Raw genomic sequence first — 14253 nt, forward strand, 5'->3', positions numbered from 1 at the left:
GCTGTCTCTGGTATCACAGTTCACTGCCATAGAAACAATTGTAAAGGTTTAGTGTCCCAATTGCCCTGAATTCTCTGGGGGTGGGAGAATGTTATGATTGTCCCCACACCTGGTTTCCCACTTAGGTGGTCTTGCCCTCTCTAGTCCCCTGCACCTGCACAAGTCATTGCCATTGCAAACCAGCCCCAAGCTTGGGGGTAGAGGTGGAAGGTGAGGGATGAAAATAAGGAGGACAAGAATAAATTTCTGTATGAATCCTCAGAGCAAAGACAACTGGCCAGAAAAGGGACAATTTGACTGAGTTTGAGTGAAATGTAATTTAAAAAGTTCACTTGAGCATGGCAGAGAATCTCTAACCCTAAGAAGGCCTCTCTTATGTTGTAAAAGCTGTTTAAATTCACATTAGCTGACTGTGTTGTAATACCTCTCAAATGAAAAGAAAAAGTCAGTTTTTAGTCAGAAAAGAAAATAAATAGAAATGTTTCTCCATTGGCTTATGTTTATTTGTATTCAACTGTCAACCTGACCAAGAGGGCTTTATTATAAATGTTCTCTGGCAGTTTCCTCATTTAGAATGATGGAAATTGATTTCAGGCTTAAACCAAAGGTTCAAAGAAGTTATTGCTTTGTCTATCTAATAGAAGCCAGTTTTGTCCTTCTGGAGTGTGGTGTGATAGAATGCAGGGGCTGATGAATAAATGATCTATTGAAACTGGTGTTTTATGTAAGGAAATAAATTAATATGGATGGATAATTGAAATGAAAAGGGGTAAATTGCTTAGCCCAGTGTAACCAAATCCTCAATTTAGAAAGGATGATCGAAGCAAGAGAATGTGCAGCAGTGAGAAGACTATGCCGTATCTGAAATAGTTCAGTCATACATTCATGTCCTCACAAACTGTTTCTGGTTCATTTCTACTATATTTAATGATATGAACCCCCATTCCCACTGAATTTTTTCCTTGTGATAAACTGCAATATTAACCACTTGATTTGGGTGATGGTAAAAAAGCTTAATTTTCTTTAAACATAAAATTGATATCAAATCATGAAAATACATTAATGGAGTAACAAGAACATTTCATTGAATATGTATCAGAGATGCCCTTACTGAATTCAGTGGACCTAGGAACAGGTTTAGGACCAGCTTCCAATCACTGAGGGGCTTACAACATGAGATAACAGAGTTTGCAAATCAGTTACTGAGCTAGAGAAGCTGACAACTCAGCGGATGTACAAAAGGGATCAGTGCAGATTTATTTTGTATTTTTTCTCTCTGACTTCAAAATGCATGAAGACCATATTCCAAGAGTTGAGTAGGGAACAACAATTTGCCCTTATCTTCCACCCAGCCTCCATGTCCCTCTGAGATGTTTAGATGTAGGACTGGTTTGTTTTATGTCTCTTTTCCTGAAGAGGTTACTGAGGAGCAACCCTGGGATAAATATAGCCAAAACGTGGTATTTTTAGTGCAAAAAGCCTCATGATCAGCTAGTAGAAAAGTGACAGCATCTGTGGCAGAAGGAGTGGTTAAATGTGGGAACAGTTAGACTAGAAGTTTAGATCACGTTTGAGTATAATAGAGTGATAGTACAAAGCTGAGGTGAAATATAAAATGACTGACTAGCAATCTTGTAAAACTGCTGAGGTTTATACTATTGGCTTACTGGCAGATTGTTAACAATAGTTATAAATTAAGTCACAGAATTCTGTTAAGCTAATGAATCTTGTTCTGCTAATGTGTACTTGTGAATTTTTTCTTTAGCTTTTATTGTGTGTATTAGAATAAAGTACTTGTTCCATACTAGATTCAAATGGTTATCTTTTTTTTAATTTTCCTCCTTTTGGAGAATCTCCCTATATTTGTTTGCCATACTTTAATTTTCTATAATTTAAAATCATTTCATTTGCATGATTACAGGGAGCTAATGAGCAGGGGAAAGAAGGGGTCATCCTTTCACCAGAGGCTGACTCCCTACAACTAAAACTGGATCATGCATAGTTGGAGAGACAATTCAAGGAAGAGCATAGTTTCAGACCCTATAGGCTCAGCCAAGTAGTTCTTAACAACTAGAATAGAAAATATTCTCAAAAGCACAAACCATGTCAGCTGACAATTCTATCCACCATCCCCTCCATGAAATAGAAGATTAAGAATCCAGAATAGTTTCAGTTCAGTCCTAACCTCACATGACTCCTGAGTGTTCAGTGTCCAGGAAAAAAAGATATGGTGGGTTAATTTCTTGCCTATCAGCTGAGGTAGATTGAATCAGGGAAGTCCTTTCCCTTATTAATAGTTAGTTTTTGTCCATGACTGTAATTTTCTGCCATCTATAAAATTTACTAAAAATGGATCTACTTTCTTTTTCATTCTTTTATTTAATTTTTCATTTATCACATTTCTCAATTTTAGCAGTAACAGCAAATTACTTCTGCCTCCTTAAAGTTTAATTTGCTTTCTGTAAATTAGCACCTTGTTGAGGCAAACTCTTCTATATGTCTAAGTGAGACTTTTTGTGACTAAACTCCCTGAATAGGTCATCCACAATTGTTGCCTCTGTTTCCTTTCCTCTCACTCTCTGCAATCTGGCTTCTGATCTCATCATTCAGCTGAAACTTCTCTCCCCAAAGTTACTAATGATTTCTTATTGCCAAATCTAACAGCTTTTTCCTCAATCCTTATCCTTCTGGAGCTCTCTGTAGCCTTTAGCTTTGTTCAACACCCTCTTCTTGATAACTTTTCTTTCAGGTTGCCATGGTATTTTCTCTCCTTTTTTTTCCCCTCCATCTCCCTGCCTGCTCCTTTTCAGTCTCCTTTGCTGAATCTTCATTCATGTAACACCCAATAACTGTGGGTGTCTTCGAAGGTTCTAGTTTGAGCCCTCTTCTCTTCTTTCATCTGATTTCATCATAGCCCGTGGATTTGATTATCGTTTCTATGTAATTGATTCTCAGTTCCATTTTTCCACTACACTTCTGTCGGATCTCTAGTCTCACACCTCCAACTGCTTTTGTATATCTTAAAACTGTCTTCCTTTGTTTCCCTTAATGGCAACACTTTTTTCTATTATATTATTTCAACTTACTCTCTATATTTTACTCTTTTTTACATACTGTCTGCATGTTGTCTTCTCCAGTAGAATGTAATTTCCTTGAAGGTAGAGATTGTTTTTGTCTTTCTTTTATTTCCCATATCTTGTATCTGGCACACAGAAGACACTTAATAAATGCTACTTCACTTGATTTGTTGATGACTTTAGTTGTTACCAAAATGAGCTTCATTTCTGATCTTCCAGTGGTTTGTTGCTCATTTGTTTTTCAGTCATGTCTGGCTCTTCATGACCCTATTTTGTATTTTCTTTGTAAAAATCCAGCAGTGGCTAGACATTTTCTTTTCCATCTCATTTTACAGATAAAGAACAGAGAGAAATAGAGTTAAATGACTTGCCTAGAATCATATAATTAATAAATATCTGGGGCCAGATTTGAACTGAGAATATTATATCCAAGTCTAACATTCTAACTACTGTACCACCTAGTTGATTTTACAATCCTTTCATCTGAATAAATCAGCATAATTTTATCTGAAAACAAATTATTTTTCTCAACAATTCATTTCTGGTATCAAGTGATAGAAGTATAGACCTATGAGCCAACTATTTTTTCCACATTTAGGCTATTAGTAATTAAGTTTAACATTAAATCAAACATCAAAGACCATAACACATTCTTACTTATTCATAAAAATTCAGTATTGTCAGACCAGATTTTATAATCCAAGTTAGGATATTCCTAATTTAACCAAAAATGTCTTAGATAGGGTTAGTGATAGTAATGGAATAGGTAATGCTTGTTAGAGAAAACATTCTCTATCAAAGCAGGTATATGTCTAATACTCTTAAAATGAATAATTTTTAGAGAATTTAGGGTATTGAGAGGTTAAGAGACTTGCCCAGGATCCCATATGTATATATCAGATGCAAGACTTGAGCTTGGGGTCTTCCTGAGTGAGGTAGACTTTGATCCACTATGTCATGATGGAGAAAGCAACACATCTTGCAGATTAAAAAAAAAACCCCAACCAAAGTAAGTTTGTTGTTATGTCTGATAGACCTTTTCTGAATGAATTATGTAACTGGATAGTTCTTAATTCTATTTTATTCTGCAGCAATTAAAAGGATTGTAGATTTAGATCTGGATGGGATCTTAAAGGCTACTAGGGTAAGGGAGGGACCCTCACTTTACCAATAAGGAAAATGAGTCTGAAAAAAGTTATGATTTGTCCAGGGTCACTCAGTTAATAAGAGATAGAATTTGAACTGAAGTCTTTCTGATAGTAAGCCCAGATTGCTCCTTTGAACTTTGTGTGGTTCTTACAGAAACAAATGTCCATTTAGTCTAATAGTCAAATATCTACTACATTCTTTGGATTTGGTGAGTTTAGGAAAGCTGAAGAGATACTTTCTCCTAATTTAGAATCTGGATCTTGATCAAAGCACCTTCCTTACTTCCTGAAGCCCACAGTACTGTGGCAGGAAGCAATTATACTGATGAAATGAACCCAACAAAGCTTAACTCAGAAGAGACAACCATATTCTTAGGTTACACATAAGGATGAGCATCACCTCAGTGTCTCACTCAACATAGATTTGAATGATTTCTAAAATCATTTTAAATATTTATTCCAAATCTTTTACTTCATTCCTTAAGTAACTTGAATTGATCTTTTGCTCAATCTGTTTTGTTTGTTTTTTGTTTTTTAGATTTTGGGGGAGTCATTCTTCTCTTCTTGGTTTGTATCTTTAGTGTCTCTGTCACCACAAGGTTCTTTATGGAGGGCTTCTATTTTTTTAATTGGTTTATTCCTTCAACCTTCTTTCTGACTTTGTTCCTTGTGTTGAAACTATGCCCTGCAAACTTCTGGGGTGGGGGGATGATTTTGTATCTTTTTGAGTCCTGGTGTTGTTTTCTCAGGTTATTAAATATTGTGTTATTCCAGGATCTCAAAACCAGATCATTCTAGAGAACAGCAAACTCTCAGTGCCCCCAAAGTGATTTGTTCCAGGTAAAGTCTGAATATTGCATATGGTCCCCTACATTTTAAAAGAGAAAAAACAAGTTACAGTTTCTTAATTCTTCTCTGAGGCTAAGTTTCTTGGTAATTATGACATCATTGAATTCTGACTCTTTTTCCCCTTTCCTATTTACACTGCTGTAGTATTTATATACTATAATATCATTACAAAGATATGTACTGTTTTCCTCTTCTAGATAGGAAAATTCAAGCAGAAAATTAAGTAACTTAATCAGTATTACTGAATAATGCTTGATATGAAACCAACTCCAGACCTCCTGCATGGGGATCTCCTCCCTATTATAATCCTAAAGAGTTTTTAAGATTTTCATTCAGTTGTGATTTGATGAGATCCAGCTCTGTGTTTTTTATGGTTAACATATTTGGTATTTATCATACTTATTTGTTGTTTGTTTAATAGGTTTTGTTTGTCTTCCCAGATGTATATTATTTGGCAATATATAATCACATTTTGTCATTGTTTATGCCATTTACCATTTGCTTTCAAGTTTTGCCAAGTACTTATTGTAAACTAGCTGTCTATAGCAACTATACTACTGGGCTATAAAAGGTCTAATAAGACCTACATAAACAAAATTATATGAAAAATTACCCCAACTCTGAGAATCAACTGGTAAATATGCAATAATTGACCAGTAGACCTCCAACCCTGTGTAGCAAATGGAACTAAACAAAGCAATGGCCTTGAAGTCCAGAGACTCAGCTTCTGGTCCCAGTTTTGACTTATTTATATGTAATTATGAATAACTTGGTTCACTTCTTTTAGTTTCTTTATTCATATGGTAAGGAAATTTGACTAAATGAACTCCAAGAGCCCTTCAGACCCCAATTCCTATGATTTCTAATAATTCTTTTATAAAGCTTTTATAAAGCTATTATATATTATATATTTTATAAAGCTATTATAGAGATGATTAAAACCTTTACATAATTTACAAATATGAGGAAACAATGAAAAGAACTTTAAATGTTTTAGAAATTTAGTTCAAAAGTTGCAATCATAACTTCATAGATTTTAATATTGCTTGGAAAATTTCAGTATGTCTATTAGTTGGGGAGAAGAAATACAGAAATTTCATGATACTCATTCATATATTCGTTCATATTCAAGAAATACAGGCAAAATTATAAATTTGTTTAACCTAATAAATGAGATAAACTATGTTCATCAATTTGTGATGGAAAATTACCAAACTGCTTTGTTCTGAATGGGAAGCTATAAAAAAAACTATGGTATAAAGGAAATATAAAACCTTTTCTAACCCAACTATTAGAAAAAAGAATTTATATGACTGACTGATATGTTTTAACTAAATTGAAATAAGGGTATTTTTTGTGAAGCAATTAAAATATTGATGTTGTGTCACTGGGGGGCACTTTCTCCCTCTCCCCTAAGGAGTCTGTCTCACTCAACTCCTGATCCATGTATAACAGCTAAGATCAAACCCAAGGGGATCCTGACTGCCAAAAAAAGAATTAAAACTCTTGTCTCATCTCTGACTTGTTGGTTGTACCCTTATCACAAAGTCTCAGAGAGAATAACTTAAACTTTGGATTTGCTTCCTGTCTAGAGTCTTCCCAAAGTGAAGATGTATAATGGTACTCAATATAAAATGAACAGGTATAAAATAGCTATTTATTTCCTCTACACAAAAGACTCACAAGTATACAATGACAGAAAAGAAAGCAGCAATAAAAATATAAACTACTGATAAACACTCTTGAGAAGTTGATATTTTTGAAATATTAAGACATTATGCATTTTGCAGGACTGCTGAATATGTATTTTACATTTAACCTTGGTTCTCTATTGCCTAAATAATTCTTTCCAGTTCCTTGTATGCTGGCCAGGTATTATTCTCCTGTTAATGACCATATCCTTCAAGTTGCACTGCAATTCATATAGAGGGTAGCCCTATAATGCAGCTGTCTCTGAGTTGAGGACATTAAAAATCTCCCTATTTCTATAACTTATAAGGTCACTTCCCAGAAGGAACATATTTCTATCTCAATCACTGCTTGATCATGTAAAATCAAGAAAGAAACATGAATTAGAAGAAGTAGTTAGAGATTCACGCTTCTGATTTCATAGCAAATTCTCTTATTCTTGGTCATATGGGACAGTTAAAATACTTCTGGGGTAAAGAAGGGAAACTCTATTCCTGTCTCTCTTGGGAAGTCACAGAGTTATAGGATGCCACCTGGGATGTTAAAGGAAGCAAATGAGAGGATGAAATTATTTTTAAGGTCTACTAAACGAGTCACTTTTTTCTAGACTTATTGGTCAATTCTCTCTGATATAGTCTGCTCCTCTCCATACCCAGATTGAGGGACCTAAAGGATCATCTAGGGTTTGATAGAACATCCTTCAACAGTGAACCAAATGTGTCCCTTTACCTTGTTGGGGAAAGTGAGACATGAACTCTTTAGGATAGCCCTTGCAGTCTCATCATTGTACAATCTCTATGGAGTTCAAACCCTATTGCAGTTATTAGGCAGACCTTTCAGTTCTGAAAAGGAATCTACTTTAATCATTTCTCTGATTAAAAAAAGTATTATTCTTCATATATGAAGCACTAATGTTGCCATGAAAAATGATGGGCCATTTTGGAACTATACCTTCAGTGCTATAACAAATTTTTCCACATTGTTTTATTTCTTTATTAAATATTATAATTTTTTCCCTGATAGTAGAATTTTTGTCTTATGATACATTAGCAAACATACCATAATACAGAGAGAAGAAACACACTTGAACACACTTCCTCACATCATGGTGACTACTATACAGTGCTTTTGAGAACACTCCATACATTTCCAGGTGAGGAGAATCTGGATTAAGGATCAATAATGAATATAGAAAATCCTTGCTCTTTTAGACCTAAATTTCTTCTGCTCAGGGAATACTAAGCATATTGAAAGTTGCTTTTTATGTAAAAACCACCATTAAAATTCCTTTCCTAATATATCTTATTGACTCCATTTCAGACTTAGCTACTCCATCTCCAGACCCTTAGAATGGATTAATATTATCCAGGTGTGATCAGTTTATTCTGCATTTCCTGGGAATGCAATATTCCTTTCATGGGGTCCTAATTTAAATGCATGATCCAACTCCCAGGAGACTGGGACACTGCCAGGACTTGGAACATGAGAGAGGAGCAAATGCTGACCCATGTGTATGAAATTTTCCTTTACAGTTCTCACTACTGCTGGGACAGCTGAAGGAGGGAATGACTCATTGAAAATCTGTAATAGTATTTAGAGACATCAGGAGGTAGCAGATTGTTAATTTATGTGGCAAAGAGTGCTTGATGCAAGGTCAGATTGAGAGTGCTAGGACATTGGAAAAGGGATTGTGACAAATTATTTATGAAAACAGAGAATGAGTGTGGAGGAAGAAGATGATAGCCAACAGTGACATTAAGCAATATATTTGCCTTGAATATCCTTCCTTTGTAAAGTGATCATCATGATTTGTGGAGTTGTCTTCAGAAGTATTTATTCTGTTTGTATTCTGGTATGTTTGCTAGTAAAGAGTACAATGACAATAAGATCAATAATTGTGTAATATGGTTTATATGAATTGTGGCAAAGTTACGCTTTTCTCTGATTCCTTTTTCTCAAGAAGAGTGCTTAGAGAATATTTGGCAATCTAATGACAACTCAAAAGCCAAGAGAAGGTAGGGAACACCACCATTATAACATTGGGGTCAATGGTGGAACCAAACGATAGAGCTTCTCTGAAATCCACCAGTTGGTCAATGCCCAAGAATATGCCTAAAGTGCCACCTGGCTTACCAGCTTTCTGTTTAGTGACTAGCAAATTTTTAAAAGTTATTTTTTGCAATATATCCCATTTTTGCAATTTGCTGCAAATCCCAGAATTTTTTTTTGGTTCTCTGGAAGGGACATTAGAGATCATCTAGTCTAGTGGTATCAAACTCAAATAGAAATGAGGCCACTAATCTATACATAAGGATCCCTTCAGGCTACATATTGATTTAGTTTAAATATGTAATGTTATCTATTTTTTTTATTGTATGTTTATTTGTTTTGTTAACTGTTTCCCTATTTGGATTTTAATCTGATTCAGACTGCAATCAAAAGTGTTGGGGCTTGCAGACCAATGTTTGACATCTTGGATCTAGTCCAACCCTACCAATTTACATATGAAGAGCTAACTTGTCCAAAGTCACACATGTAGCACTATAAGTAATAGCACAGTTTTTTAACACTTAATCAATGATCTAGTCACGCAAACCTTACTGCATCAAGGCTTTTCAAGGAGACCAAACCTTCCCAGTTAAAACTTCAGTATTTTCAATATATAAGGAGGCAGCCTGGTATCTTTCAATTTAATTCTTCAGTTAAATATTAAATTTTGATCATGGAAACAATGTAAAGACCATCAGACTGCCTTCTGTGGGGAATGGGGGAAGTGAAATGAGATTGGGGGGAAAATTATAAAATTCAAAAACAATTAAAAAACTAACAAAAGAGAGAGTGGTTCTGTTAAGAATCCATTGGCCTAGAGTCAGATGTAACACACTCAAGTTAAAACTGTCTTCACTTACCTCTCTCTATCAATATCAGTTCATTTGTTTCTTTAAAAAGGATTAACTGATTCACATGCAATAGCATTCTGATGTTATTTTGGAAACACTGGGAAGTCACACTATATATACAATATACAGCTCAATATATCCATCTATTTCTGATCAATAGAAGCCCAAATTAGGAATCACTCAAGAGTGTTAAAACAAAAATAAAACAAATCATTTACTGTTTTTGGAGTGTCTCTACAGTTTGAATGAAACATTCACTTTTTTTTTTTTTTTTTTAGATTTTTCAAGGCAATAGGGTTAAGTGGCTTGCCCAGGGCCACACAGCTAGGGAATTATTAAGTGTCTGAGGTCAGATTTGAACCCAGGTACTCCTGACTCCAGGGCCGGTGCTCTATCCACTGCGCCACCTAGCCACCCCAAAACATTCACTTTTAAAGTAACTGAAATCACCCCCACCCTGTCTAAGAAAGAAATAATTTACAAATTTATGAAGAGCTTGGAAAGGAAACTATATGTTCTCATCAGAACCAATCTGCTTACGAATAAGGTACAAAATTTATGTCTATTTTACAAATTATATTAAAAACATAAAATATAATTTATGTTGATCTTGAAGTTGATTCAAAATAGTCTGCCAATCACATAGGTTTTTCAGTTGAAGACGTGAAATAAAAAATGATAGAATTATTTATGAATGTAGTTACACATTTGGCAAGGCTTACTTATAATTTGATAAATCATGCAAGCAGTGATCTGCATTCATATTTAACTGAGTTAGAATTAATGGGACAGGGGTGGCTAGGTGGCGTAGTGGATAGAGCACCGGCCCTGGAGTCAGGAGAACCTGGGTTCAAATACGGCTTCAGACATTTAATAATTCCCTAGCTGTGTGGCCCTGGGCAAGCCACTTAACCCCATTTGCCTTGCAAAAATCTTAAAAAAAACAGAATTAATGGGACAATATCATTCTTGCATGTATATGTTTAATTACCAATACCATTGATGCTTTCTTTGACTTGAATGCTAATATCAAATATTCTGAATGTAGGAAAAATTAAGTTTTTCATTGCCATATTTCATTTTCAGTTTTCATTACCACAGCCTCTTAGGACCAGGTCTGGGCAAAATTATACCAGAATTAAAGTTAGATGGGACCTCAGGACCAGCATATGACTTTGTTCTTTTTAAGAGAGGAAAGAAAAAGGATAAGGAAAGAAATATCCTGGAGAAGAAACAAGGAAGAAAGGAGAGAAATATATAATGTCTCAAAATTTAGATGTGCCAGAAAAAGAGCCTACAAACATGGAGGTAAAGTTGACATCTCATGAACCTCACTATTATCTAAACTAGACAAATAAAGGTTGAACATGCACACATACACACACAGATTTTGGAGCAGAAATATAATAAATTCAAGTGGTAAAAGAGGGAATAGGAAGAAGCGGCTAGGTGACGTAGTAGATAAAGCACGGGCCCTGGAGTCAGGAGTACCTGGGTTCAAATCCAGTCTCAGACACTGAATAATTACCTAGCTGTGTAGCCTTGGGCAAGCCACTTAACCCTGTTTGCCTTGCAAAAAAAACCCAAACCTAATAAAAAAAAGAGGGAATAGGAATAGTGAGGAGAGGTTTCAGGGGAGTAGAATGGGGTACGAAATAGTCACAAGGAAAATTTTTTCAATCTTGAAAGGTAAATCATCAAGGGGAGGTTAAATGAGAAAAACAAAATATAAAAGTTGATGATAAAGGTCTGGGCTATCTGAAAAGGAGAGAGAATGGAAATAGACCATTTATTAGATTATTAGAATTGATCACCTTCCTTTTTATAAAAGAAGTGTAAGGGATAGAGAGAAGGAAAAGTCAAAGAATATATTAAGAAGGAAAATATACAACTATTAATCATATCTGCAATAAAGGAGATTAATTACTCCTAAAGCAAAAAGAATGGATTCATAAAAGAAAAGATTATAAAATTGTGAGAACTGGTCTACTGCTCCATTAGTTAGGCTCTAGCTAACAGAAATGATTCCTTATTTGACCACTGACTGACCAGTTCTATATTGGGAAGTTCTAGTGTACCCAATAATTGCCTAAATGCCTATATTTAGGCAAGGAAGGCAAGGCTCTATTAATCAAAACCAGTTTAGCAAACTTCTTAACCATGTTTGTAAGACTAATACATTTCCCTAATCACAATGCCCTTATGGTTGATAATGTGGGGAAGGGGAAAAGTTGTAGTTCTGATTGGCTGCCCCATGGGTCCCCCCCCAACTCAGTACCGATGAGTATGCCCCACAACAATAATCAGATATCAGGGCACAGACCTAGAGATCTAACTTTTGATTGGGGAATGCCTCTCATTGTATTCCTGATTATGTACCCATGGGATTATAGAACTGGGGAGCTTCATATTTACATGCTTATTATTAAGAGACTCTCTGGCTTGGGATCATTTGAGCATTTATGTTTCTTTGGAGTACCTCACCCACAACCTCCCTCACAAAAGCACTATCCAGCAATATGTCCAACAAACAGACATTTGCATTTTATTGTGTGGTAAGGTAGATAAGATAGCAACTTGAGTCCAAAAGAATTGGATGTAGGTCCTAAATCTAACACATAATGGTTATGTGAAGTAGACGCAACTTCTCAATACCCTCAGACAAATCCCTAAGTGTAAGTTACTAAATTGTGGAATAGCTGGGATTGCCATTGCTTGAGTTTCTTAACCTAGGGTTTCTCAAAGATATCAAATACAAATTAATTTCAGGAATGAGAAAGAGCATTAAAAATTAAGAAACCAGGGGTGGCCTGGAATCAGGAGTAACTGAGTTCAAATTTCACCTTAGACACATAATAATTCCCTAACTGTGTGGCCTTGGGCAAGCCACTTAAACCCATCGCCTTGCAAAAAAAAAAAAAACCTATAAAAAAATTGAGGAACCAGCACAGTTTTCAAATAAGAGGAGTCACCTGAAGGAAATTAGCCATTTTTAGGTGATTGAGGTTAAAAGAGGGGGCGTATCCCACACATTGGGGACAGCTTCTACAGAAGAGGGGAAATGGAATCTCAATTTTGGAGAACATTTAGTAGGTCACTTTGACTACAACACAAAGGGTGTCAATGTAAAAGAAATAAATCCAAAAATCTATTTTGGTATCAGAAAGCGGAAAACCAGGTAGAAATTCCTCTTAGAGGCAATAAGAAATCACCTAAGATTTTGAGCAGGGGAATAAAACAGGCAGGTAGGTGTCTGCAGTGGATTAAGAGCACAGGGCTAGGAGATGGGAAAGATCCAGTTCAAATCCTGCCTCAGGCACACTTAATCTCAGACTCGGTTTCCACCTTTGTAAAATGGGGGTTGGGGAGGATGGTATGCCGTGCTCCTCTAGCAGATAAACTATAGTAAACATAGTAAATGAGATAAACTGAGAGTAAATGAGAACTTTAGGTAAGTTATTGATTCCTCTTTCCTATTACTCTTCTGGGTCTTCTATCCCTTTCAAGCCCCGTGGTGAGTCCCGGGATGCTAAATTCCTGAGGTTATTACAAAGCGCGGGCGGAAGCCGGGCGAGCTACGGCGGCTGTGAATGAACCAGGGGCGGGGAAAGGAGAAGCGCCGCGCTCGGGGGCGTGGCCTCGCGCCGAGGCAGGCGGCGCTCCCGGATGACGTCAGAGCGACGGAGCCCGTGGGAAGCGCGTGAGGAGACTGCGGCCCCCGGCCCCGGCCAGGGCGCAGGTAATCCGCCGCCATCTCCTCGCTGTCGATCCCCGGCCGCCTCCGGCCCCCGCTGTGCGCCTCCCCTGCACCCGGGGCGGGACTGGTGACGTGTGGAAGCAAGCGCAGCGGCCCCCCCGCGTCCCGAGGCTGGCGGGGGTCCCCACCCCGGCCCTTCCCCCTCCACGTAGGCGCAGGCGACCCCGGCCAGGCAGGACGACGTAACACGAGTGGAAGCTCGTGGGCCGCTGTTAGGGAGGCGGTGGAGCCCCCCCCCTCAGGCTTCCGAGGGCGGGAGTTCAAATCCCGCCTTTCGTGCCTTGGCGCCTTGACTAAGTTCCATAACCCTCCCGGGCCTCCGGAAAAGTGGGAGATGGACTCTTCGCTAATTAGCTCCCCCCCCCCCCGCCCCAGCTCCGAATGGATTGCCCCATGGCAGCGTTAGTTAAAGCCTCCCTGATCCAGTTGGGTGTGGACATGCCCGATGGCAAGCATCCGCCAGCAGCAACCACCTGCCCCTGGCAGCCGCAGCCTCCTTACCTGCCCCGCCACCTCCCCCCTGCTCCAGACCCCCCCCCCCAGGAGACATCAAGGCCTTTAACAATTGAGTGGGGGGGTTGCCGCCCTTTCTACGTGGGCCTCGTAGAAAGACCCTAGGGTTGGGGTTATGCCTGGCAGAACTACAGCTTCTGCTGGTTTCTGTACTTTGGAAATCTCAGCTTTAATTCTTAGAAACATAATGTCAAGTTTGAACAGCAACTGTTTCTGTTGTATGAGTTACATGAGACACTTGGGGCCAAGTTCAAAAACTAAAGTACTTCAAGCAGCCGTTATAATTTTTAATTATAATGACCCTTTTATCGGATTTTTGT

The 14253-nt window shown here is 37.5% G+C and overlaps 1 protein-coding gene across 8 annotated transcripts in view; it reads left to right on the top strand.

The window, feature by feature from the left end:
* AOPEP (aminopeptidase O (putative)) overlaps positions 1 to 14253 on the top strand; it is a 632574-nt gene that overhangs the window by 23177 nt on the left and 595144 nt on the right. The window contains exon 1 of one of the 8 annotated variants that reach the window (XM_074201228.1): positions 13331 to 13402. The exons of 6 other annotated variants lie outside the window; for them this stretch is intronic. The gene's annotated coding sequence lies outside the window, so the exon portion shown is untranslated. Of the gene's footprint in view, positions 1 to 13330; positions 13403 to 14253 lie in introns of those variants that run through there. One more of the 8 variants, XM_074201230.1, reaches the window with a different exon arrangement.

The sequence above is a fragment of the Macrotis lagotis genome, chromosome X (genome assembly GCF_037893015.1).
Source record: "Macrotis lagotis isolate mMagLag1 chromosome X, bilby.v1.9.chrom.fasta, whole genome shotgun sequence".
NCBI lineage: Eukaryota > Metazoa > Chordata > Mammalia > Peramelemorphia > Peramelidae > Macrotis > Macrotis lagotis.